This window comes from Labrus mixtus, chromosome 6 (assembly GCF_963584025.1).
Source record: "Labrus mixtus chromosome 6, fLabMix1.1, whole genome shotgun sequence".
NCBI classification, from domain to species: Eukaryota; Metazoa; Chordata; class Actinopteri; order Labriformes; family Labridae; genus Labrus; species Labrus mixtus.
The window spans coordinates 21,008,091-21,035,167 of NC_083617.1; the positions used below are offsets into that span (position 1 = coordinate 21,008,091).

At 39.2% G+C, this 27,077-nt stretch overlaps 1 protein-coding gene across 2 annotated transcripts in view; it reads right to left on the reverse strand.

Annotated features, from left to right (window-relative positions):
* The window catches only part of bmpr1aa (bone morphogenetic protein receptor, type IAa), a 50,494-nt gene that overhangs the window by 22,646 nt on the left and 771 nt on the right, over positions 1-27,077 (reverse strand). For both annotated transcript variants that reach the window (XM_061040428.1, XM_061040429.1), the window contains exon 2: positions 12,011-12,124. The gene's annotated coding sequence lies outside the window, so the exon portion shown is untranslated. The remainder of the gene's footprint in view (positions 1-12,010; positions 12,125-27,077) is intronic.

Here is a 27,077-nt window from a genome sequence, read left to right on the forward strand (position 1 = left end):
GCGGGGTGGCAATCGTGCTTGGGTACAGCACGGTACGGATGGCCAGTGTGACCGCGCCCTTAAGTCCAGGATAACTAAAAGAAGGGGGCTGTGGCGGTGACTCGTGATAAAGTGAGCGGCTGTAAACACAGCAGACTCCCGACAGTATCACAGCTAAGTGCACCTCCGCTAAAGCTGCGATCGTTCGATGATAAACACTTTCTATTTCCGACAAGTTCTTCAAAATAAAAGTCCCCGGCCTATCTGAAGTTGAAGTGCTTTTAATGTGAAACATTCATATCAGGAAATGATATTTATAAGACTGTTTGACTCTGTTTATGAAAAAGTAGCAATGTGCAGTAATATAGAAAATTGAAGATGAATCGTGATGCATCGTGATATCGAATCGTTGACTGGATAATCGTAATCGAATCGAATCGTAAGACCAGTGAAGATGCACAGCTCTATTACCTGCATTAATAATCCATCCCTTTCATTTCCCCTTTCTCAATCCCTGGAGGGACTGCAGCATGAGGGGCCAGACATCAATAATCAAGCCTTAATGCGTCTCCACTTCCTGCTCTGGAAGAATGGCGGCAGACTAAATAAATGACTCAACGGCCTGATTGGAGGAGCAGTCGACTCCGACAGCTCCTGAGCTCTACAAATAAATGCAGTAATGAGCGAGATCGAGATCTGTGCTGGGGAGGGAGGAGAATATTAAAAGGACAGCTGGGACAAACACAGAGTGGTTTGTTTTTTTGTATTACTGTTTCATCCCCTCCTTTCTCAGCTGTCCAATTATTTGTTGACTAATCTTTTGGTCCATAAAATGTCAATGAAAAATATCCAGCAGAGTTTCTAAGAGCTCAGATTGACTCTTGGATAGCCATGTTTGGCACAAAGCCCAAAGACATTGAGCATATGATGATACTGTGCAGCAAAAAACAGTAATACTCAAATTTAAGAAGCTGTACATTTTCTGTCATTGATTGCTGAGTAAATGAGGTAGAGCTATCTGAAGACTGAAAATCAAGACCTAAACAATTCACAAAAATGCACTCATCCTACATGCCATCTGATTCTTGTGGTTTGCACCTCAGCTGTCTCTCAAGACTAGATTATGTTTTTAGATTACAATCTTTATAATGTTTGGACTGTTCCTGCAGTAATCAGGTTCTTTTTCCACCTCAATTAGTTTCTTCTCATCCATTTTGACGGCAACAATACCACAGAAGAAGACCTCACAGGAGAAGTAATGGTACAGCAGCTTGTATGTATTTATTTCTCTTTAGTGACATTTTGTTGGGGTTCTTTACCTTTCCTTTTGCCTTCTTAATTTCTGTCTCTTATGTTCAGTCTCCTTTTCTCTCTCCCCTCCTGTTACATTCTTTTTTCTCGTATTACCGTACCTTTTTTCGATTCCTCATCTGATGGTTTTCCTTTCTCATTTCTCCCTTCTCTCTGCCCCTTCCAGTTATCCATCTCCCCCTCCCCTTCTCTCCCTGCTTCTCATTTCTCCTCTCTTCTCCCCGCTCTCACTCTCTCTCTCTCTCTCTCTCTCTCCATCTTGGCTCTGTTCCCTGTCCCCTCCAGGGGCCCCTCCTTGCAGGCGGGCCTCTGGGTGCTGCAGCAGCCTCCCGTTGGTGTCGGCGCCCTGCCCGACATGCCTTTCAGGGCCTGGGAGACTGCAGGCCAGACTTTCTGGCTCCACTGCCATTGTTTGCTTGGCTGCTCTGCGCCTCATCCACAGCAATGGATTAGCATAAGAATACCCAGAATACCCCGAGCCACGATGAGCAGAGCTTCGGGCCTCCTCATCCCTGCATCTCCTGCTTCCTCTTTTTCATCACCATCTTTTATTTGTTCCCATTAGTTTAGCGTGAATGGTACTCTATGCTTAAAAAGCATGCAAATTACATCAATTTAGGAGGGGGATTTTTTAGAACTACCTGAAGGATTCAAAAAGGTTGGAACTTCTTGAAATGGTACGGGGCCAAAGTTGGATATGACAACAATTTTTCCTTCAAATACTCTCTTTCAAAGAAGTCAGGCCTTGCTTAGTCTGAAGAAAAGTCAGAACTAAAAGATATCAAGATATCAAAATCACAACAATTTATATTTATATGGATAGGTAAAGGATATTGCATTTTATAGTCAACTTGATAAATCGCTAAATTATCTAAACGCATCATCAAATTTTAAAAAATAATCGACTTTTGGCTTCAGAAACTTGTGATTGTAATTTTAACAGCAATATTACATTTGAGAAAACAATTTAATAGATAGAGAAATGAGTGGCCACATTCAACACAGGCATGTAGACGTTAACCTGCAGAGAGGACCGATGGCTGGAGGTACTAGCACTGCTAACATTAGCCACGATTGTTGTTAACCTTGCAGAAGGCTTTAAATAAATTGTACCCAATTTTTACTGTTTTATGTTTTCTTTTCTCTATAATATTTGTTTAGAAAAATAAAATGTACGTTAAATTGACTAGGAAAATACTCACACAGAAACATCCCTACAATTGACATGCAGCAAGGCCGGAGACTTATCAACAATGATACCTATTTTGTAATTTATTTATCATCATTGTAAGTGTGTCTGTATGCTCAACACGATGTCCTTAAATGTATTTATTTTCCACGGCCTATAGTTATTCAGTTAACTGACATAAAAGAGAAAAGAAACCAGAGAATGTTAAAAATAAGAAGCTTATAGGATAGTTTTGAATGTGGTTTTTCAAAAACAAAAAAAACAAACTAAAACTTGTGTGAAAAAATGGTACATGCTATAGCTATAAACAATTGGTGCATCTCCAGCTTTGAGGGGTTTTAGCAGTAATTTCATGTCGGCATTTTATTTCTGCCTTTATGAAATTGTAATGACACACAGACTTGAATTGCCACATACTGTAGGCAAACGCACCGTATTTGTTTGTCTGTGTGAGATAGAGTGGGCAGCAGTGAAGCCTTATTTCATTAGAGGTTAAAAACTTGATTCCACTGGCTTTTATCAGGTAAAAGCAACACAAATTACCCAGCATCCACAGGGGCAACACAGGTTTAAACCATGTTAACTGAACAATATGACAACATGCAATTCCACCCACCTTATGGCTGATCCATACTGAGACACACAGACATTGAGCTTGGTCACACAGTAATAAACTCATAAAGTGGTACAGTGAGGTTCCCTAGAGGTGATTTTAATCACTATCACCATAGAAACAGGTCTATCCATCACTGGCACAGGGTTCTCTTTGTCCCACAGTCAAGTCATAAAACAAACACACTCAGACCATAAAAACAACATTAAGATCATAAATCATACTGATGAGAGAACTGGAGAGTTCCCAGACAACACTACTGGTTGAACCAGTTAGCTGTAGCCTGTTGTAGTAGTCAGAGTTAACGGTGTTACATCGTCTTCATGTATACACCCACCTATTTCAACGCTACTTTCCGTCTTGCTCCTTTTTAAAGTATGTTATCAATACTAAATTGGAGTAGTTTTTTTAATCTGTCCACAATTATGTAACAACAGCCACTTTACTGACACGTTACAAATTAACACTCAACACTGTTGCTCTTTCCTCATCCACTCTCGTAGCTGTTGTTGATGGGGACTTTTACTCGGGCTGACGAATGCCATCAGCTTACAGAAGCCTTCTCTTTTCACAAAACTTAATGGGAGCATATCTCTGGTCACCAGTTCGATATAGCAGGCTAATCTTTTCCATTCTGGTATCATCACAACAACGTGAGCCAACCAGTGCTAGAAAGACTAGAAAAGATGTATTGCAAAACTGCCTGTTGTTTTTGGCTTCTCCTTGTGCTTTAATATCATGTGGTTAAGCATTGAACTAGTCGTTCTATGAAACCCCTTGTGTCATTTTTTATACTGCTAGATAACACTTTTCCGGCTCACGGCTGACATGCTGCATGTGTAACAGACTGTTCTGTTTGTTATGGGCCCTTTTCTGACCTTGAAAATGGTCTGAACTTTTTTTTTTAAGATCTGTTTTGTATGATCTCTTTTTATGCATTATAGTTTATGCTCTTTGTAACTGCAGGACAGAGTCCAAGATATATTTACCCATGGGACATTAAAGTATATCTTATCTTATCGTATGACCTGCCAATTCTGATTTGCCAATTCCAATTTTCTTTCTATAAAGAACAATTACTTTTTTGTATTTAAAAAAATAGATAATCAATTTAATGCTAAAATAAAACACTGATTGTTAATTAACTCTTTATTACAAAAAATCTTCTAAACTGCCCTAGGATACTTGAGCAACTGACTTTGTGATCTGTTCACCCTGCTCCAGGGAACTTAAATGAGGACATCAGAAGCATGATGAAATCATACACTAAAAATTGGTGTTACACTTAGAGATGGCTTAGGATGTTATAAATACACAGATATTCATATTGATAGCAACCCTTTATTTTCAGATGCAAATATTAACTTTGTTTTAATAGACTCTTGACTTCTTTTATTTATTAGGGCCCGAGCACCGACCTCGGAGCGAGGACCCTATTGAAACTGAAGGAATTATTATTTTTTCTCCCTTGCCACAATGAATTGCTTATTTGGGGGCCTTAACATGCACAAAAACTCACCAAACTTCACCCAAAATTCAGCCTCAGAAATTTACGTATTTAAGTGGTTCGGTGAATGGGTGTCGCCAGATGGCTCCTCAGCGCTCAGCCAGGGTACTGTGGTTAACCTTCATTCACGAAAATTGGTGAGTCACATGTAACTCCATAAGACGAGAAAAAAGTACATTATGGCAATACTCTAAAATGTACAGGAAGCGCGCTACGTTCAGTCAAAGTCCAGATTTCACACTGCTCTTATTTGAATGCACTTGTTCGAGAGCGTTCATCTGATCAATTCAAGTTTGGTATCAAATTAAAGTAGGCAAGTTGAAGATTCACATTTGTGCAAACCACAAGGTTTCACCATAGGGCGTGGCTGGGGCGGGCTCTCAAAGTTTGATGTCATTTTTGGCACGCCACCAACAAAATAAATTGTTATATCTCTGAGATGTGTTCAATCATCACCAAATTTATCATGCATGACACGGGAACAGGACCTTTTTTATTTAGTTACAGCGCCACCTGTTGACAACAGAAAGTCACCACTTCTGAATTAGAACTATCCATTCGTACACGGTTTGTCATATCTCCCCCAAAATTGGTGTGGACCAGCCTAAGACCTTGGACATATTATGTTTCCATCGTACGTGAAGAAATTATTTTGAAAAAAGAAATTGTTATAACTCTGGCACACTTGTCACACAGGCCAAGCCTGAACACATTCATGATTTAATTTTTTTGATTAGTCACAGCGCCACCAGTTGACAACAGGAAGTATTTGCTTCTGAAGTAGAACAAGCCATTCCTACACGGTTCCTCATATCTCCTTACAAGTAGGTGTGAACCATGCTAAGACCTTAGAGATAATACCATTCTGAGCTTGAAGGCCTACTTCAAACGCTGTTGCCATCAATCTTGTTTTTCGCCATCAAACAGGAAGTAGTTATTTGAGGGTCCTCCCCATAGGAGGTTTTTTTCACCTACATGCATGAAACTTTTTATGTATATTAACCCTGTCAGGACCTACATATAATCCTCTTGCACGCATTGTAAAAACCCAACAGGAAGTCCGCCACAATTTTTTGAATTGTTACATAATGGTCCCAATTTCATGTTTCACAGGCTCCCTATTTGGACATACTTCCCCGAGCACCCGTTCATCGCCAACTCCGTGTCATTGTGTTCTAGACATGTTAAATATCTAAAATGATGCGAAACCAAGAATCTACATAAAAGGGCGTGGCCGCGGCGCCCATAGAGGTTTTTTTCTCCTACATGCATGACATTTTTTATGTATATCAACCATGTCAATACCTACAAAAAGTCATCTTACACCCATAGTCAAAACACAACAGGAATTCTGCCATAATTTTTTTATTTGTTTTGAGAATTATAAATGCAAGAAAATTAAAAGAAAAGGAAACAAATATATCAATAAAAAAATATAAATCTCTTACTGCTTTGTAGTAATGAAATACTATTACCAAAACATGCATTTATGATGACAATCTATCAAAATATTATCCTACAAAGGGTATTTTACAAATTAAATCAAAAGACATCAATCTAAATCTCTAAAATTAAGGCAATGCCAACATCTTGTGGGGACTAGAGAGGCTGATTGCCGTAGACGCTCTCTTGGCACAGGAATATCCCTGCAAAAATTGAGAGAAATAAAAACAGAAAAACTAAAAACAGTTACTTTAAAAAGGACAGAAACACCTCCAGAGGAAGCTAAATAAAACGTTAAGCCTCTGAAAGAGGAAATATTTTTTTAAACTGGGATTTATCTCAAACGGCTGTTTTACTCCAAACAATTTACCGTATGAACCTGGGCTTTGTGTGTAACAGCTGACCCCTTTAAGCATACAGAAAATTATTTTAGATCATAACTAATCAGTATGTCCAGAGATTTAAATAATCAATAATATGCTGGTGTGTCATGTTAATAAATGCACCCAGCACACACACTTAGACCATTCTACATGTGACATTAGAAAAAAGTCTGTGTAAGCCAGAGACAGGACCATCCTATATGTAAGTCTTAAATTCTTATGTTTGGAAAGTGGGCTATTCAGATTTGAAATGCACATCACACAACATTTAGTCAAACACCTGCATTTGATGCAACACATTTCAGGTTTTCAATCATTTCTTTTAGTCTAATATTAAATGGAAGAAGGGAGCCTGTTTGTTCAGCCGACATTATCCAACAAAGATGCGGGTTCGCCTGTGCTCTTCGTTCTTGGATCTTTTCAGGCTGGGATGCAGCCAGCCTCCTCCAGTCGAGAGATAATCTTTTAAGATCTTCAACACGCTTTATTGATGCCGTTATTGACTGACGGCTTTTTAAAAATACTTAATGTAAAGAACTTTGATTTGATCTGTTTGATCACATATAAATAACACATTACATGTGTTTTAAATGACTATTATCTGCATAACTTCAGGAGTGCATATGTGAAAACGGCAAAAGACGCCAATGCAGCAGCACATTTTGCAGCTGTGCATCATGACAGTTCCGACATGAACCACTCTGCATACCAATATTCTCTGAATCTCATAGCGTTGCCTTTTCGAACTTCCAAGCACTACGACTTCTTACACAAATCGAACTGCACGGCCGGCTGCTTAGCCAAATCCTGCTGCACTCCCACGGTCGCGACACACCCGCCATGTACAGGGGTGAGAGGGCCCTTCATCACCGCTTGTGGTTTTAATTCATATTTGAAATCTGAATACATTTAATACCTAACATACTGTTGTGTGAAGCTTTGACCAATAAAATCCAGCCATCTTAAACGGCTTGGGTGGCCAGAAAAAAGGGTTGGGTGGTCTTATATATTTTACTTTAATGCTTAGAGTTAAAGTAGATAAGATTATTGAAGATACGTTGTAGAAAGGGTAAATACATGCTATTATACGTATGTGCACACAAACTAGATGCCACCCCTGCATAAGTAAGGGTCCCACTTGCCCAGCATAGATAATGAGACTGTTAACATAAATACCAATAGGAGCACGGTTTGTCAATGATTTGTTGACAAACCGGTTTGTCAATTTCCAGTCCTGACAAATCACTTAGTAGTACCAATAAATACCCATAAATACCCATTCTCAAAACCCATCCCTAGATGCCCCCCCCCCCCCTTTAACAAATCGATGCATTTCTACCCCATGAAGGTTCCTCAACACTTCCAAACTTGATCTCTGCCATCCAACACAAACAAAGACAAACTTTCTTAAACAAAGACAAAGATAATGATTAAACTTCTACATGATAAAAAATAGGACACCCGTTTAAAAGATTGGTGATATATTACTGGAAAACACGAAGAATTAACTTTTTCTCTGCCTTGTTGTCGTAAAGAAACTTTGCTGAACTCTTCTGCTTATCAGTATAGTCCCCCTCCTCATCCTACTGCATTTCAATGACTCCTTCTCTCTTTTCCTTTCCCCCTTCCTACTCAACTGATGCTGGAATGTAGGAACCAGGTAATGGAAAAACACACCACACTCACAAACACCTCCTGATCTACACTGCAGGAAACTGCAGCTCTGATAGCGTCCTCACTTTCTGTGAGAACAGCTACAATCTTTCACTTGGGTCCCAAAGGCAGGAAGTTTGATGTTTAGCCCCACCCTCATTTCACAGAGCTATCCTTTCCTGCTTTTATTTGCTGTCAATCACATTAACCCCCTTTCATATATACATTTTTGTTTTGAGAGAAAATCTTTGTCTGTCTCAGCTGCTACAAAAGCGTTTGCAGCAGCCACTAACAGTCTTGACTGGTCACATCCCAGTGTGAAGGAGTGGAAACTGGAAGAACTAGAGCCCAGACGATTTTTCCCGGAGGGATACAAAATAAAACTAAAATATATTTGTAATAGCAGCAGACAGCTCATTGGCCCCGAGTGAGTGAGTGTGTGTATGCGTAGGTGGGTGGTCTGGTCAGAGACCGGACTCCGTGCAGGGAGGTCGGCTGGTTTCATCCACCGTGTCGTCTCGGAAACTTCAGCCAGGCCACAGAGACGAGCACGGTCTACATGACGATATAGGTGGTCCTGTGTGTGAATGTGTGCGAGCCTGTGTGTTTGTGTACCTGCTGAATAAGAATCTCAATAAAGAAGCCTAGAAGTACAAAAATAAGTATGAATATTGATTCACACTCAGTAATATAAAGTTAAGATGAAAAATAAATGGCTTTAGAGTTGAAGACAGAAGAAGTGTGGCATATAGGAAGAGTGGGAGAAAATGAAAATAGTTTTCCAGTTTGGAAGTGGATCTCTGAAGTGTTCACAATATTTAATGTGACATGAAGAAAGCCCAATTTATAGACTATTAATTCTGTATTTGAATGGAACTTCTACACCAGGTTCAAACTTGTTTTGAAGTGTCAGCCCTCAGGACAGTGACACATTGACCTGAAGATTTAACAGCTGTTTCTTTCATTATTTAGTGTCACCTTTGAGACTAAATCATTCACTGACACCAACGGAAAAGAAACAGATGAAAATATTGTTGTTTCTTTAAAAAATGAAAGAAAAAAAAAGCGCCACGGTGTAACTGAACACTCACCAGAGACTCATAAACCAGTCAGATGAGCGTCTGAGGAATTTATGACTGATAGAGTTTCTGATAAAAAGTGGAATGAAAACCCTGCCGACCACGGGGAGTGTTCACTGAGTGGCAGTAAAGATAAACACTCCTCACTCGCTCAGTTCGGCATATCAATCACTTCACCTAAGCACTGCAGCTCATCTCCTTTTTTGTGCTCAATCCTCACAAAAACTTCACTGATGCTTTAGTTTTATAAAAAGCATTATCCCTGAGCACAAGAACATTTAAGAAGTTCTCAATATCCTCAAAAGCCCTTTACAGATTGTAGTACCGCTGCAGTCTTCATTACATCTCTGTTCTTACGCATTTTATCCTGAACGACTAGGGCTGGGATGATTTTTTTTTTGTACCAATTCGATTTTATCACGTTTATTAGGTGACAATGCGATTTGTATTGCAAAAATAAAACAGAAGTTAAATCCGACGATAGGAGAGAGCATTGACAATCATGAGAAACAATGCACAGAACAACTTAAAAAGGGCTTTTTGAGGAAAACAAGGCATCTTTTATCCTCTATTTTCTCTCTTTGCTCATTGATCACATTGGCTGTTAACCAATATGATGTCACCACTATCAATCCCAAGATTGTTTTTCTATGGTCCAATAAAACCCCACCCCTATGTACAACATCGGTATCAATGTGTTGTAGAAGCACAACAGGCATGACGTGTAAACACACAGCAGGAGCTTCACTAACACACACTCAGGTATGACACACAAACACAGTGCTTTTCTGTCTCACTGGCTCCATGATACACAATTCCATCGTCTTCCCCCCATGCTGTCTTTGTTACTACTTCTGATGGCAGATAAGGCACTGTTTCCCCTATCATTATATTAGGGGGGCTGGCCCATCTGTAAGTGCCAATAGACAGATTATAATAATATATTACATTTGATATTATATTATATTTATTCTTGCAACTTAACCTTAACTGACATTTTTTGCCGTAGTAAAGCTATTTCTAGATCAGATTTATATTATGACAATAAAACAAGGAACTCTTAACTTGTTTTACATCAATTGCTGCGAACAGATCTTCAATAAAATATAATTATTCGTAAGATGATTAACGTGTATGATGTGTTTTCTGTGGACACTAAAGAAGGCCTTCAGTCTGAAAAGGGTCTTAATAGTCTGAACTACAAAAATATGTTACTGGTAAGTTATACTATATTGGTATTAATTGTAGACTATAAAACTATCTGGACCAATGTGATCTGAGCAGTGCTGTGATAGTGTGTGAATAAAGCATGTAGCATGGTTTAAGGGGGCAGGCAGTCCTGCAGAGAAACATATGGGAGTGATTTTGAGCTGCAGACTGGCCGGCTCTGTTTGAAAACTCAGACACTTGAGTCACGTCGTCATGACACAAAAGGCAGCAATCTGCCTCATTTTAACAGACGGTCAGGTTCTTATTGAAAACTCATCAGCAGAGTTAGACTGCTCGGGAAACTGCTCAGGAAATACTGACCTCATTAAAGCTGAGAGATAGAGCTGTTAGGTTTCACTAACTAAAGCCATTTTCACATATGAACTCCTGAAAATAAAATTTCAAGAGGACTGCTCCGGATATTCTCCTGAACTGGCTGTTCACATATGCTCCTCACAGTGGGAGACTATTCCTGTCAGACCTTCATATCAATGCTCCGTCTGATTCGGCGAAATCACAATGTAAACAAAAGAGCGGAGAAGTGTGAAAGCCATATTGTTTTAGGGTTTCCAGATTTCCAGAAAACTCCTGATAGGAGGAGCTGTATGTGTGAACGCAAACAGCCACATTTTTCACTCTGACTTCATTACGTTTTCTGTTTGTCAGTATGGTCTTCTCTGCTCTTTTGTTGACATTGTGATTCCACTGTAATACACATAGCATTGATACTGTAAATAGGAAACTTATTGGGATGCAGAAAAACTCTTTGAATTTGCAGACTTTTTCAAATCATGACTTTACTTTCCACACACAAAGATAAACACATACACACTTTCCCTTTGTAAAGCATGACTTAATTTACATCTCTCTCTCTCTCTTTCTCTCTGACATACACACAGGTCCAGATGCAGCCTTCAGGCTCAGTGTAATCACCACTCTTCCTGCTCTCCTGCTCTGTGGTTATTAATCAAAGCAGATGACAGCTCAAATAACCAGATCAGAGCCCACAATTAAAAGCCAGGAAGCATCCTGATTGGCCAGCACTGCCTCAAATCCAAGGGTCAAATGTTAATCCCCTCAAAAAAAATGGGGGAGAGGCGGCAAAAATGTTTGAAGGAATAGGTTCACCGGTGGCCCAGTGGTTAGTTCATGTGCCCCATGTACAGAGGCACATTTGGTACACAGGTATACAACGTAGCACGGGGAGAAACATAAACAAAAGGAAGAAACACATAGATAATGAAAGAAGCCAGTCAGCATGGAAGCTTATTAAGAGCTTAAATAGTTGAGGGAACAAAACTCCAACTACCAAAATACACTACAAAAAGCTGGGCCGTCAGAATCGAACTAAACCAAAAACCATGACAAAAAAAAATGAGATACCAAGTGTGCATATGCTAGTGTGCGCGTGTTTTAAAGACTTAGGGTAACTTAAGAGGAGCAGAAAGCTGACCAGTAATGTTTTTCATGTGACCACAAAAAAACATCCTGCAGACATTACACACACTTACTGACGTGTGTGTGTGTCTGTCTGTGTGTGTGTGTGTGTGTGTGTGTGTGTGTGTGTGTGTGTGTGTGTGTGTGTGTGTGTGTGTGTGTGTGTGTGTGTGTGTGTGTGTGTGTGTGTGTGTGTGTGTTCTTTACCTGACTGGTGGCTCCATGGTAGAATAGTGTCCGTGTCGGTACAAGGCTCCATGGGAAAGTGTGTCGATGAAGCAGAGTAGCCAGTCAGGTCAGACTAACATCACATCCACCAACCTGTCAGAAGAAAGAAACCTTTATTACATTTCAGTTATCATCAAACACCTATTCAACATTTCATCATGACTGTGCAGGAAAAAAACTGGAACAATTCCATGATGGTGTTGCTCATCAGTGTGATTTTACTCCTGACTCAAAAACAGCTTTGAGTTCAGAAGTGAGTGAAGACATTTTACTGGAAAGTAACCTACTTCAAAACCACAAGCTGATAAGTGGTCACACTGTAAGAACCCGCCATCACTGCAGAAAACATACCTCAAAACATCTGGTACAAAAAGCTGCAGCGACTCAACATATTAAAGGATTTGAAATATACCCCAAATGTCAGAGAGGGGATATAGATTTATAAATATGTAGAAAATGAAACCAAACGTTTTAGAATATTCAAATGAATTAAAGTGATTTCATTACCAAATACCGTATTGGTCCATATGTGAGACAGGGCTATTTTTCCCTTGAAATACATGTGAATGAGGTGAGATCTTCCTATAGTTGGGATCTAGACTTTAAGGTGCTAATATACGTTCACAACAGTATATGTGCCACTTATAGCGAGTGCACTGCTCTTGACGGAGGCCAGCCATCATTTTAAGTTCCAGGGCCAGACAATGTGATCATTCGGAGTAAAGTGGCTCAAAAGTAGGTCAGGTTAAAAGAAAGCCGAGGTGGAGTTGTGATACCAATTTTAAGAAAATTTTAATCAAAGTATAAATACAAAGTATTAAGAGAACTGCAGGGAAGCAAAGTTGGCAAATTAAAGTTGTTTATGAACAAACCGGTTAGAGAATTAAGAGTAATTAACCTATATAACCTACCCTACCATAACATACATACGTATTTCCATACACATTTTCAAATAGACAATAGGATCTCCCCATGACATCCCCTTAAGAAGTCCACAAAGACCCTTTAAGGCTCAGATAACTGGCCCATGAGGCTTTGAATTAGCTACATCTTCAGCTCTGTGTTGATGTCAGTGTTTGTGGCTTGTCAAGAGATAAGTGGAGCAGTGTGGTGGACAGTTGGAGCCCCACCCCTCCTCGCCCCATCACACACAGAGACTTTTTATTTGACAGCACAGAGCTCCTTAAAGGAGTCTTTATTTAGTGAAGGAGGCTGACATCTGAAGAGTGAGTTAATATTCACACCATGAGAGAAAAGAGCAGGGTCAGGCACAGACCACCAGTTTGTGGAGTCTGAGTAGAGATACCACAGCTCTTCACACAGAAAGACAATTTATAAAATAAAAAAATTAGCACTGAGTCAAGAAGGAGGGCTTCTTGCCAGTTAAGGTCCTTAAACAATTCATGATGTTGAACACTCACATTTAACACAGAAACAAGATAGTCATAGTTATTCAAAAGCAGCAATTCAAACTTATAACAACCGAAAATGGTGTGATTCATTGATAACTCCACTTTGTGCAGCATAACAAGCAATCAACATGGTTTCATTGTTCTCGAAAAAACAACATAAAATACTGGGGGAGTGCTTTAACTGCTTTTTCTTCTTCTTTGTTTTTAAGACTTCTTTTGGGGCTTCTTATGTCTTTATTAGACAGACAGAGAGTATTAGATAGTGGGAAATCAGGATAAGAGTGAGTGGGGGATGACGTGCAGTAAAAGAACCACAGGTGAAGTGGGATCTGAACCTGGGCTGCCTGCTTTGAGGACTGTAGCCTCCGTATATGGGGCACGCAAACTAACCACTAGGTCACCTGCATCCTCATTTTAACCGCTTTAAACTTCAATTAAATCAAGCAGATGAAAGACTTGAATGTTAGAAATGTAAATCAAAATCAATAAATTATGAGTGTTATCAAACAACATTTTCCATGCAACTTGAAAATGTGTAAAAAAAAAATTATTTAATCAACATGTTATCTATAAACTACTTACGAAATAATTTAATTAATTCAAGTTTGACAATCCTAGGCTATTAGGTAAGGGTAGGGTTTTAAGTTTATGACATATAGTACTTGGACTGACAAAAGTGCTAAATGTTTTATAGTAGCCTACAAGTTCTACCGCTGCCCCAAATGTCTATCACGACCCAAAATACTAGCACTGGGCAAGCCTTACTGATGCACCGATTGGGATGGATTACAATATCAGGGCCAATTTAGATACCAATGTTTTATTCATGACTTCTTTGTTATTCTTTGTGTCACTCTTTCAAATGAGTTATGAGATGTATTTAAATCATTACTAGTCTCTTCTCTTGAATTGTCACTGGAACAAGACTTACAAACTGCATATTGAAGATGTATTCTTTTGCCCAATAAAAAACATCTTCTCTGGATGGGCAGTGAGGTAGAGTAGCTTGTTAACATTAAATTGATGCAACAAAACACAAACACATCGCCTACTGTCATTGGTGAAATCAGGGCAATTATTGGCCAGCATCAATATTAAACCAGAGTTTCCCTGTAGAGTTTGTCTAGGGGCGATCCAAGAGGAAACTTTTTTGGCCCATCCTCTGGAGAACAGGAACATTCAGAGAGAATTATGCTTTGACATGATAATGTTTACAAATCTCACTAGTCAGGACCAAAGTCAAATGGAGACCAGCTGACTGAAACTGACATTGAGGGTAACAGAGGAAGAGGATACAATTTCTCCCTTTAGGTTGAAGGTCAAAGTCAACAGTGGGCACCAGCTCTTTGTGTGGGTCTGTGGAACATGTACTCTAGATAGCCTGGAAAACTCTGTTGATGAGTGGACAAGTAGACAAGTGTGTGTATTTTGTGCATGGGACACAGAGTGTGTGTTTGGCTCCACCCTATGGGAGGAAATACGACAGCAGTGGGGATCCAGCCGCTGAGTTATTATAGAACAGACGAGGAGAAAATAGATGTCCGAAAACGGGGGCTGAGAGCGGTCATGAGGTTGGCGAAAAAACAGCTGCTGCTTCTCTGTCCAATACACACACACATAAAAACACACACCCTCGTTTGTGGATGGTCAGGCGTTGCCAAGAAAAAGAGACAGGCGAAGGGAAAAAAACAGACCCTACTCTCCCACACACGAGGATGAACTGAAGTCAAGCAGCTCTGCTTTCTATCTATTTTTTTATTCGACCAATGAGTAATACTAACAGCTGAGTGGAAAGAGAAAAACACAGCAAATGCAAAAGTTTTACCCCTGAATGGGAGGAAATGCTTTGGGTAAAACATAAATTACGCAATTACTGTGCAAAGAGAAAAGTGCAGCACTGAAAAGCCATCTAGAGAGCACAGAATCGCATTATCATCAAGAGAGCAGAGAAGAACATAGTGATGAAAATAAAACACTATACAGGTAGTTTAATCACGTGCATGGAGATCAAAACAGTCGCTTGCAGTTAATGGTGGTGCACCAATCACAGGAAAAAAACATCACCACCCCCTCCCACCAGCTCCAGGTGCATTCTCCTGATTAGATCCTTAGTTCTTATGTCACTCAGACTTTCTGTGGAAAAATTACCAGGGAGTTGCAGGAGAAACTCTGGATAAAGTTACAGTGAAAAAATTCTGCTTTGTTCATTCACATATGCGGCTCACCTGAAAACTTCAGGAGTTGAAAGCACTATATTGTATATGTGAACGCAAACAGCTATTTTTTTTTGCAAGGACTTCACCCAGAGTTTCTCCTGCCAGGCCCCCAGTATTTTTTCCTGATGTGAGAACGCCGCAGGATATTCTCCAGAGAATTCACCTCAAGCCAATAGGAGGGGGAGTATACGACGCTATAATGAGCACATGTAACATATACAAAGTTTTCATTTAGTGAATTGTGTTCTACTGTTTCCTCGTGCAGTGTATGCTGTGCGATTTAGACAAAACTTCAAACATGGAGCTTTCCTTTGTGTACTATACCTTCAGTTTTTCGGACACTGGGCTGTAGCTTAAATATTAGGCTGAGGGCAAACATTATTAATGTTGCTGCCAGCGCAAAAAAAAATTGTGGTAGAGGACATAGGGCCTTAAACAATGGTATAAGAAAGTTTATGTTCAACATGAGAAGTAGTACTACAATCACTGCATTTAAGGAGAAGACCTAAGAGCAGACGTGTCTCTCTCTGATCACATGCAGTGCAGATTATGCATTAAATGAAACTTGCAACACAAACTTGAGTGATCATCCACTAGTTGATCAATATTAGATAGCAATTACACAGAGATAAAAAGGCAAAAAAATGGTTTGCAATTATACTTAGGCTGATGTAACAGGGACCAAACCAATGCGGAGTGCAGCCTGTGGACGTATGTACATGTGCTCAACCAACCGACCAATTTTGCACTTTTAAACATTTCCACAATTTAGAATTCAAATATAGTTATAGTTTTCAAAACATTACCAAAGACAGGCTTGCATTCTTTTGAAATACAATATACTCCAATGTGTTTGTGGGGAAAGTTGTCCATTCATCCAATTCTGCACGCTAACAGCAGTCTCTAAATTAGTGGGGGAAAGCAACAGATATTAATGGTGGCCGATAGAGTTGACAATTTCCCAGAGTTCTTTGGAGTTTCTATTCTAGTCCAGCCCTCAGTACAACCTCCCCATCATCGCTCTGGGCTGTTTACACTCTGAAACACATCAACCAGTTATTTAAAGGAAGCAGAGGGAACGTCTGCCACACCACACTGACCTCATCTTTACTCCACATTTCTAGAGCTCCTCTCACAATCTCACTGGAGTGTATAATAAAGATTACAATCTGATAGCTCTATAACATGACGACGGCCAACTTGATGATATCACTTCAATTCAACATCATTAGCACATAACCAGCTGAAAGCTATTGTGTTATGACCTGCAGTACAAGTTCAACCAGATTTTCTGTCAGCATTTAAAAACAAACACACATGGCCTTTAAGTTAATGCAGAGACATATGTTCTAGACTTTTTGATGATTTTATTTTCATGAAGTAAACATGATCATATCTTTTCTCTGGACCTACGAAATCGTACAGTGATACTCTTATTTGGCACTATTATCAAGTGGTTTTATTACTTTTAAAGTAAAATATCAGCAACTTATCGTTTTGGCATGTAAGCTCAGAAACTGCAGTTGGCACAGTACCGTCTGTTTTGAAGCTGCTCTGACGCGGTCCATGGTTAAAATGTAAATTCCAATGTCTGAGCGACGTGTCAGACGAAGGCGTGAAACCACAGGGTGAAGGGAAAGCTGTGAAACCAGTCCTCCTCACGACAGGCAGGCCTAGGTTTGCAGGCAGAAATGGTACATAAACACTCAGCAGAGGCCAAGTGCACAAACAATGTTCAGCAGCTTGAAGAGTGACACTGCAAAGTTTAGTCTATTGAATAATACAGATGGATGATTGTCAGCTATTTTGATAAAAAGTTCTGGTTTAAGATTCTCAGATTAAGGAGTGTTGCTTTTTTTCCTCATTGAGCTCTCGGGAATTGTGATAATATTTTTTATTTTCGTAAAACTGTACTTTCACTGCTATGTCCTATGGGCAAGTTACAAAAACACTTCAAAAACACTCCAAAAGTTTGGATTGTGTGCATTGTATGCAACATTAATGTCCTTTACCAGTCTCCTAGTAAATTAGAAAATGTTTTAGGCTGACCACAAGTCACATTACTGTAGTCCTTAATTCAGATTTTCTCTTTCTCTTAAAGACTTTGTAAATATTTAAATCCATATAAAAATGAGAATTAGATTTCCTGATTAAGGTTAATTAATTTTTTTATACATTGTACAACCTTAGAGGAAATTGTGAAATCCTTTTCTCCAGCATTTGTCTTTAATTACACCATTAGTTTGTTTGTTCCCATCAGTAAAGGTTTCAGGACACAGGTTGGGTCCAATATGTGAAACATGTTGTCCCCACCAGCAGTCAGGTGTTACCATGCCTTAGAGAACCAACAAATCATTTTATTTCCTCCACATTGTTTCAGTTTAAAGCCCAAAAGGAGCTTAAAACAGAGGAGGCTTCACTTGATGTTTTGTATCTCAATCATTTTATTGTCTGCAGCTAGCATGTGTGTGAGTGTGTGTGGCTGCAGGGTTGCAAGGCGGGCTGGACGCTGGCAGGAAGTGGAAGCGAAGCATTCAGATTCTGATCGCAGCAGTTAAAGCCGGCGGCTTTCCCAAAACCAACAGACGAAGACGAGAGCAGGGGGACGAGTGTGGAGGCTGGGAGGAGAGCCTAATGCCATCAAAGTCAACCAGCAGCCAGAGCTAATTGAAATTAAAGACCAGGAACATGGGCAGGGAGGGAGGGAACGGCCCTGACATTACAGAAGCTCAGGCGGAGTGGGAACACTCAGCAACGGGGCTGATTTTCCTCCTGGCTGCAGACTACAGAATTTAAAACCAACAATTGATGCCTGCAGTTTGGTCTGAAAACCAGACACACTCCAAATGGTGGCCAACAGAAACAGATTCAGTGGAATAATAACATCTGTAAACATTTCTATAATACACACCATCTTTGTGTCAAAACAAACATCTGGAAGACTTTAGTGGCCCCTGGAAACTGGACTGCAGGTTTTTTTCACTATTACAACTTACAATATTTAGAAAAGGGTTATGTGATTCAAACTGAGGAGACAAGAACATGAAGGGTCTACAAATTGAGGGCAAAAGTTAATAACAAATAAACATGTGACTACAGCATTTAGGATTATACTCAGACTTTCTGAACATGCCTGACTAAAAAAGTCCTGAATTCTGCTAAAACAGAGATTCGAGCCATGCTTTCTTGTTGTTTCGAAGTAAATGTACTTGAGCTTGTATAGCGCTTTTCTAGTCTTCTGACTACTCAAACGCTTTTACACTTCAGGTCACACCTAGCAATTCACGCCCTGATGGCAGAGGCTGCAATGTAAAGTGCCCATTAGTATTAGGGGGGGATTTCCTGAGGTAAGATGTGACGTAAATAAACAATGCAGAAATAGCGGCCGTGGCAACAGAGTCCGCTACACAACGCTATAATGAGAATATTTGCCTTAATATCAATGCTATGTGTAATCCAATGGAATGACAAAATCCACAAAAGAGTGGAGAACATACTGAGGAACAGAAAACACAATGCAGCCGTTTAATTACGTGCACAGAGATCGTAGTGATCGCGTGCAGACACTTTAGGCAGTCACTGAGTAGAGTATATGCTGCTGCATTCTCACATCAGCTCACTCGGATTTTCTGCGGATAAAATACTGGGGGTCTGGCAGGATAAACTCCGGGTAAAATCTGCACGAAAAATGCGGCTGTTTGCGTTCACACATACCCTAATGTCCCTCCGGGTAGCCTAATCTCCGGAGTTTTTCAGGAGATTTCTGTACGTGTGAAAAGGGTTATTGAGTGCAGAGCTTCATGATAAATTCATCTACACACAGCAGCCATATCACCTCAGAAAGGAAAACTAAAACAGTTGTTGGGTCGGATAGAGCGGAAACAAGTTTTAAGAAAAAGAAAGTAAGTCAAGTTTTCATATTCCAGATTTTCTTCTTTACAGCGTAAGGATTGAGAGTCTAGGAAGAGTCATTACATGAAGTGCTACTTAACAACAAAAAAACAAGATCGATCATTTTTGGGATAAGTTAGAGAAAATCATTGATCAGAGGTTTATAACCACTAAACAGAACACAAAACATCAACTTCTAAAAAGTCTAGTTGACCATTGGGAAAATCTGTACAGTGTCAGTTTTTCTCTCACAAAAATCAGTCAGACCCTTTAATCCAGGTAGGGACGAGACAGCTCTGTCTTGGTGAGCTGACAGGGGTTCAGGTCTCTGAGGTTAGGGGTCAGGATTTACGTCAGGGGCCACCGTCACTTCAGAGAGATCACTGCACCTAGCGGGCAGGATTACCGAAGGAGGAAAAGTAAATCCCCCAAAGGAATGAAGAAGGATCTCTGTACAACCAGAATGTCTGAAGGTACCTCCATGTCATTCTAAATCTTCAAATGTAGAAACTACAGAGAGCAAGCATTGTTATGGCATGTTAAGATTAATGCAGTCATGTTTCCTGTTGTCACATGACTACACAAAATCACAAGTGGCAAAAAATAATCACAATTTCAGGGCAAAGAACACAGTGCTGACTGGCAATAGAGCCTGGGAGAGCGTGAAGCCCCAACAGACTTCATCCGTTCATGTCCTCCATTAAAATCAGGGATTTTTTTTCTTCGCAAGAACAGAGCCACTGTGGTGGGTTGATCTGAATTATTCACTGGGATGGGCTGCGTGTATTTAAAGCCAAGATCAATACCATTAAAGGACAACTGGAGCCACTGGAGCCGGTGAACATTGAGGCTGCTTCGACCTTCAACTGAAGTCAGACAGAGTGAAGGAGGTATTACTGGAAGAACTGTTTGATTATCTGCAACAATACAAATGCACTGTGAAAGTATTTCACAACTGTATCATGTAAAAAAGTTTAAGCTGGTAAACTGTGCAATGTCTTGTAAGTGCATTACACTCAGGGGCTGATTTTGTTTCGGTAAAAGGGGGTCTGTTTAAATTTAAAGCCACCGTGAGGAGCTGGTAATAAAACACACTAAAATCAACTCTGGTGACTCTATATGACCAATGCATATGTAAAAACGACCATCAAAGACCATCTGATTATTTTTATTTAATTAGTGGTAAAAATCATATGAAGCTTTGCTGCTTTTCCTTGAATTTTCTTCAACTGAATATATTTCAGTATGGGCTTGTTGCTGGACTAAACACAACATATAGTGCTTTCACAGTTTTAATAAACTCCTGAACAACTCTTAAAGTTTTCGATAGCCTGCATGTGTGGACGCACACAGCAGAAGTTTTTGCTCTGACCTTAACAGGAGTTTCTCCTGCCGTTCCCCTATTATTTTTCATGCAGAAAGTCTTAGTAAGCTGATTTGAAAATGCAGCAGGATATTATCAGGAGAATTCACCTCAAGCAAGTGAGAGGGTTTGGTTAGGTCTATTCCCTGCCATCGGTGCAATAGAGGGTATGAATGCAACTGCTACTATCTCCATGCATGTTATTAACCTGCTTCATTAAATTTTCTGTTTGCTAGTATGTTCTTCACTCTTTTGTTGATATTGTGTTTCTGCGAAACTACCCATAGCAATAATATAAAGACAAGTATTCCCATTATAGCATCATATAGCGGACTCTGTTGCTTCGTCCACATTGTTTTTTTTACGTCATGTGTTTCCTCAGGAGATGCACCATCCCCCTCCTGCTGACCGGGATAGTCTTCCGCTGTGTTCTCTTGAAATGTTTAGCAGTACTACATATGGGAAAACAGCTAGAGTAGGAAACTTTGTTGTGTGGAGAAATTACATGCATTTACACTATATTAGCATTTTATAGACTAAACAATAGTCTGTAGTTTAAATCAAAAGACATGTGTTGCCTTGAATCCATTCATGAAAGAATGTTCAAATAATTTAAGAACAATAAATTGTTCCTTTTTACATTTAAAAAATCTTTCTTCCAGAGCTTTTACCAAAAAAACATTAATGCCTAAAAAACTGTTTGACACAAATCACTGCTGCTGCTGAATCTACAAGTTCTCACTACGAAAGTCTTTACAGTAAAGGAGAGGCCTGCTGCTTTGGACTGCATTTACTTTTCGACATTAAACAGATTTCTGAGAGCAGGTTTAAATTGTAGATTTATTCTCAAGAAACAAACGTCTTCCTGAAGCAGTTTCACCTTTGCCACACATCAATGCAGGATATAAAATATCTCTGCAGGGATGGAGGGGGAGGTGGTGGAGGTAGAGGAGGCAAAGAATCGTCTCTGTGTGTGCTCGGCTCCCATTTACTGCCTTTATTTATCTGCTGTGCTGCAGCAAATAGGCTGGACGTACGGAGGAGGAAGAGGAGGAGGAGGAGGAGAGGGGTGGATTGCATGTTTTCCTCCCCAGCTCAGCCACTCTGTCTCCAGCTGCCAAGGGTAGAGGAGGAGGGAGTGAGGTAGACAGAGGAGAGCGCTGGAGATGTGAAACCTGATCTCCTTCCCTACCTCCCCCCTTCATCCCTCCTCCTCCTCCTCCACCACTGCCACCTCGCCAGAGAGCCTCCGAGACTGCCTGCGTAATCTGATCCTCAGACTCTGAGACTGGAAACACACTCCAAAAGAGGGAGAGGTGGAGAAGGGAAGAAAAGAAAAGAAAAAAATGGAGGAAAGAAAGGGGGAGGGGGAAGAGAGGGATAGAAATAGAGCAGAGGAAAGAGAGAGATCCCCAAGCTCAGCCTCCAAGACTGGAAACCCTCCCAGGAGATAGAAAAATTAGAAATAGACTGGGAAGAGGAGGGAGACAAGGGAAAAAAAGAACAGAGGTGGAAAAAGAGAAGGGAAAAGCAAGAGACATGCGTTTGTGAACTGTTTCTACATAAGATACTCTTATCAGGTTCAAAAGAAACACATACATAATTGAAACGTTGGAAAATAGAAAATATGTTTGCTAAAATCAAGTTAATGCAAACACTGGTTTGAATAAAAGGGCCAAAAAAGTAAAATAGAGAAGATGTATTTTGAAAAACAGAAAAGGATCCAGAAAATAAAAAGAAGAAAATGAGAGTGAGGGTGGAGGAGAAATACATGTCCACACATAAAGTGTTGATATTTAAGTCAGTGTTGTTACTTTGTGTCCAATCTCGGAACCCTTCAGCAATCATCGTCTCTCACCGCCTGATAGACGGTATGTCTCTGGAAATGAATATTCCAAAAAATGAAAATGATTTTCTCAAGATTAATCACAATAAATGCGGATTTAGTTTTCCAAAAAAACACAACATCAAGGTGTAGTTCTGTAAAAAGTTAACATGCACGCTTTGTCAGGTCTGTCCTCAAGAGGAGGATGTTGGATCAGTCATTTCTGATGTGTTTCACGTAGTCAGGAAATCTAAATGCTAATTGGCTTTAACAACGTCAAGCAGATTCGTGGCTCTAGTTGAAATGTTTGATCTGCTGTATAATTGATTGTCAGCCGCACTTTTATTCAGATATCTGTTCATAGAGGTCAATAAATCAGGTAGATTACCGATAGGGAGTTGGTAAGTCAGTAGCACGTAACGTTCCACGTTCTTTTTGCTACACAAGACTGTTTTGCATACACCAAAGCCTGCTGATACGTAATTGGACAATACAGCTCAGACTACAAATAGAAACCTGAACACTTCCCATGCTGAGATTGTAGTACCCCGTGTAAAGATTCTACATTTCTATCTGTAAATGGAGATCACTTTGTGTCAAACAAAGCTTCGTCTTTCCTTCTTTCACCCTGCCTGCGTTTATTATGAACCAGTAGATGGTTGCGTTTCAATCTGTAGTGTAACGTTTACAACAATTCCCCACAGCCTGCTGTAGTCTGTAGTTGTCAACTTAGCCAAACAAACTCTTTCATACAGCGCAGTGTCACACAAAACACGCTACAGGAGAAGTCAGTGACACACACACACACATCTGCTAAATGAATATTGTGCATTATGTTATGTGTTCACTATTGTCAAAGCTCATATAAAAAATATATAGTTTTGGTAGATTACAACAAATGTAAACAAAATATAGAAATGTATAAAAACAACCTTATATAATAAAAGCAAATAAATCAAAAATAATTGACTATGCTTTTGAGGTAGTGGTGATGTTACATGACAAAACCAACACAAAATGGCATGAGGCACACTAGTCGTTTCAATTCTTGTTTTCTTGTTAGAACACACACTACAGCATTCAAGAGAGGGGAACACAGCTTTACTCGCTAATGTTTATTTTATTCAAAAACAAGCCACTACTTCTCGGCCTGACTCAACCAGCATTAACTGGTCTTTTCATGGAGATTGAATTGGTTCCAGTACAGAGGTCAGGATTGGACAAGGCCTGGTGTCATTTTATAAGAATAGGAACAGGGTTAAAACAGACACACACACATACACACAGTATAGACTCAGTGACACCACAGACTAATCACAGCCTGATATACAATCAGAGGGTGAAAGAGATAACACAGCGTCTGTGTCCTTAGTAAGAGTGATTGACAGATTAGAACTGAGAAGAAAGAGGCGGGAGATATATTTTAACCTTTGAACGTCCCTGTAGACACAAAGAGTGACGCTAGGACAGGAGACTGGAACTCTTTGATGAGGAGGACAGTTTATCATTTCAATGTCAGTGATCAAAATAGGCATAAAAACGTGGTGACTTGTTGTGCCCAGTTGCTGCTTCATGTCTGTAGCAAAGAAACAAAACAAAAAAGAGCCCAGAATGTAAAAATAGATGAAGAATTATCTTCAGCATTAATTAATTTTTTTAAATGGTGAATGTTGAAAATTAATGTGTTTTTCTTCAGAAATACAAAAACATGACCAACAGCAGTTTGTCTATGTAAACAAACATCTGAATTGATTGACTGATTGGTAAATTAAGAAAAAATTGGCCAAATATGGTATGATAAATGATGACAATTAATTAATGAATCCAAAAAAAATCTGATGATTGATCAACAGAAGAATAATTGTTGCTCGCAGCCTTTAAGAGAATATCTTTGAGTTTTGGGCCGTTTATCTAGAAAACAAGTAGACCTGTCAAAACATTCTCTTGAATCTTTTACTTTTTCTGTTTTAGCCAATATACGAAACACATGTTTGAAATATCTCACAATGATTGTTGAGTAAATGAAAAGAAATGCCTGCAGTCCTATTTTGCTCAGCACAACCTTGTGTGTTGTGGTAAACAGGTTTGATGAAAAGGAGCACAAGTCATAAAACTCATTTGTTCTGCTCTGCATTGAAGGAGGCATTGCAACTTTTCATTTTATTTTCACATTTTCTGAAACAATACCTCCTTAGATTTGTCTACCTCCGTCTCCAGTTGTGGCCTAGCTGGCTCGCCCACTGTCAGTCTCTCTCGTTGTTTCAGTAAGAGAGATCCTGGGCTTGACTGAGGAATGTACAGCTGTCTGGCATATGGATAATACTAGAATTTAATTTCTAACACCGCCTCCCCCCTTAAAGCCCGTTTTCACCCTCCCCCTCTCTCCCTCATGGGAAAGGAGGAGAGGAAATGTGTGTTTGCATGGACTGCAAATGTGTTTGAGTTTTTAATGTCTCTCTGTTTAAGAGTTACAAGACTGAAACCCGTTTCAGAGGTTTGTAAACTTAACATTATGCTACTCCAGCCGTACAGAATAAGTTATAGTCCTTGATATATTTTAATGTTAGACAGAATAATTCATATAGTCTGTAGCTTTATTTTTATTCATTAATTAATTATCATAACAGTACAAGTTAAGCAATAATTGTCCCTGTGCAAAGATTGTGTTCTACTTCTGGTGATAAGTTTCTTACTAAAACAAGTTATAACAGTACCCTTACTTCTTTGGGTAGCGCTGGGGACATATAGTAAGTATAGTATAGTCTTTCTGAGCTAATGAAAGGCTTCAAGAGCCAGAGTTAATCCAATCTTGTGATTCAAATCAAGTTCCAAAGTCATTTTAGAACAAATCTCCATCTTTAAATAATGCTTGTTGAGGAAGCTGAAATGAGTATGAATATCACACTTGATTTAAGCACATATTCAAACTGACTCGTACTATAAGTGATGATGGAAACTTTGTAAGGAAGTACGATAGACCTTGAAGCAGTCTAAATGCACTTGAATGTCAAGAAAAATTCAGACAGCCGGAAAAGGTCAAACCAGAAAACAAAATAAAAGAATCCGAGAGCTTAATGTATCCTTCAGCTTCAGGTTAATCAGTGAGCAGCCATGTTCATTAACACCACCTTCAAAAAATAACAAAAGCCACAATATTTAGCAGTTTGAGTTTGTATACTACTGAGTTTACTATCATAGACAAACGTATCATCTCCAGAAATGTGTTTCTGTTCAGACTGAGCAACATGTCAACACAGGATTCACTTTAAAGTGAATAAAAACAGGAACTGTACCAATGATGCTTTCCTTATCAGCTCGGTAATGTGAGAAGCCTGCTTTATAAGGAGCTTCAGTCATCAGTGACAAACAGCACTGTAACAACAGTAACAACAATGCTGACGTGACATTTGTTTGGCTGCTCATTAATATTTAAAGAAAAACTCATTTGACATAAAATGAACAAACTTGGTCCTGATTATTATCCTGTTGTTAGCGTTAATCAAAACTGGGGCTGCAATCCTTTTTTTTTGTTGTTAACAAACCTGTTTATTATTGTCCTTATTGTTTAACACGTTTTTGGCCTATAAATGTTAGACAATGGTGAAATATTTTAATCAGTATTTCCCAAAGCCCCAGAAAACATCCTTAAATTACTGCTTTTTCCATAAATCAAAAGATTTTCATTTTGCTTATTATAAGAGGGACAGAAAGAAATACATTTAACAAGCTGCAATCAGGGAATTTTGATATCATTACAAACTTGTATTAGTTAACCTAACAATTGATCACTAATTTAACAACTGAACTGTTGGTCAGACAAAACAATTCACCTGAAGACATCAAGTTTGAAGCTTTGATTGACTCTGAAACTATTTATTTAATTCATGTTTTATGGACTGAATGATACAATTACGAACATGGAACAACTCACCGTCTAGAGCTTTATGTTTATGTAAGAGCTAAATAAATAAACTATATCTTACTGAGGTGTTTTTATTAACTTAAGTGAAATTACAAACATTAGATCTGGAGATTAATGAAGCCATGCAGGCATCATTATTACGTATAAACAGAGTAAGAATAAAAAAGCCTCCACTCATATTTAAAAAAAGAAGAGTGAAAAACAGCTACAAGATTTAGACAAACAGCTGCAACATTACAACACGATGAAACATGTGTTGTTGATGTGAGAACAAACAGGAATCATTTATGTTAATTCAAAGTTAGCTCTTAGAAAAACTGCTAACCTGAAGTTAACGTTAACAAATTAGTTCGTATCAGATAACTTTAGCAGGCAATGTGTTGCTATTGACCAGACACTTGATAACAAATTGTAAGT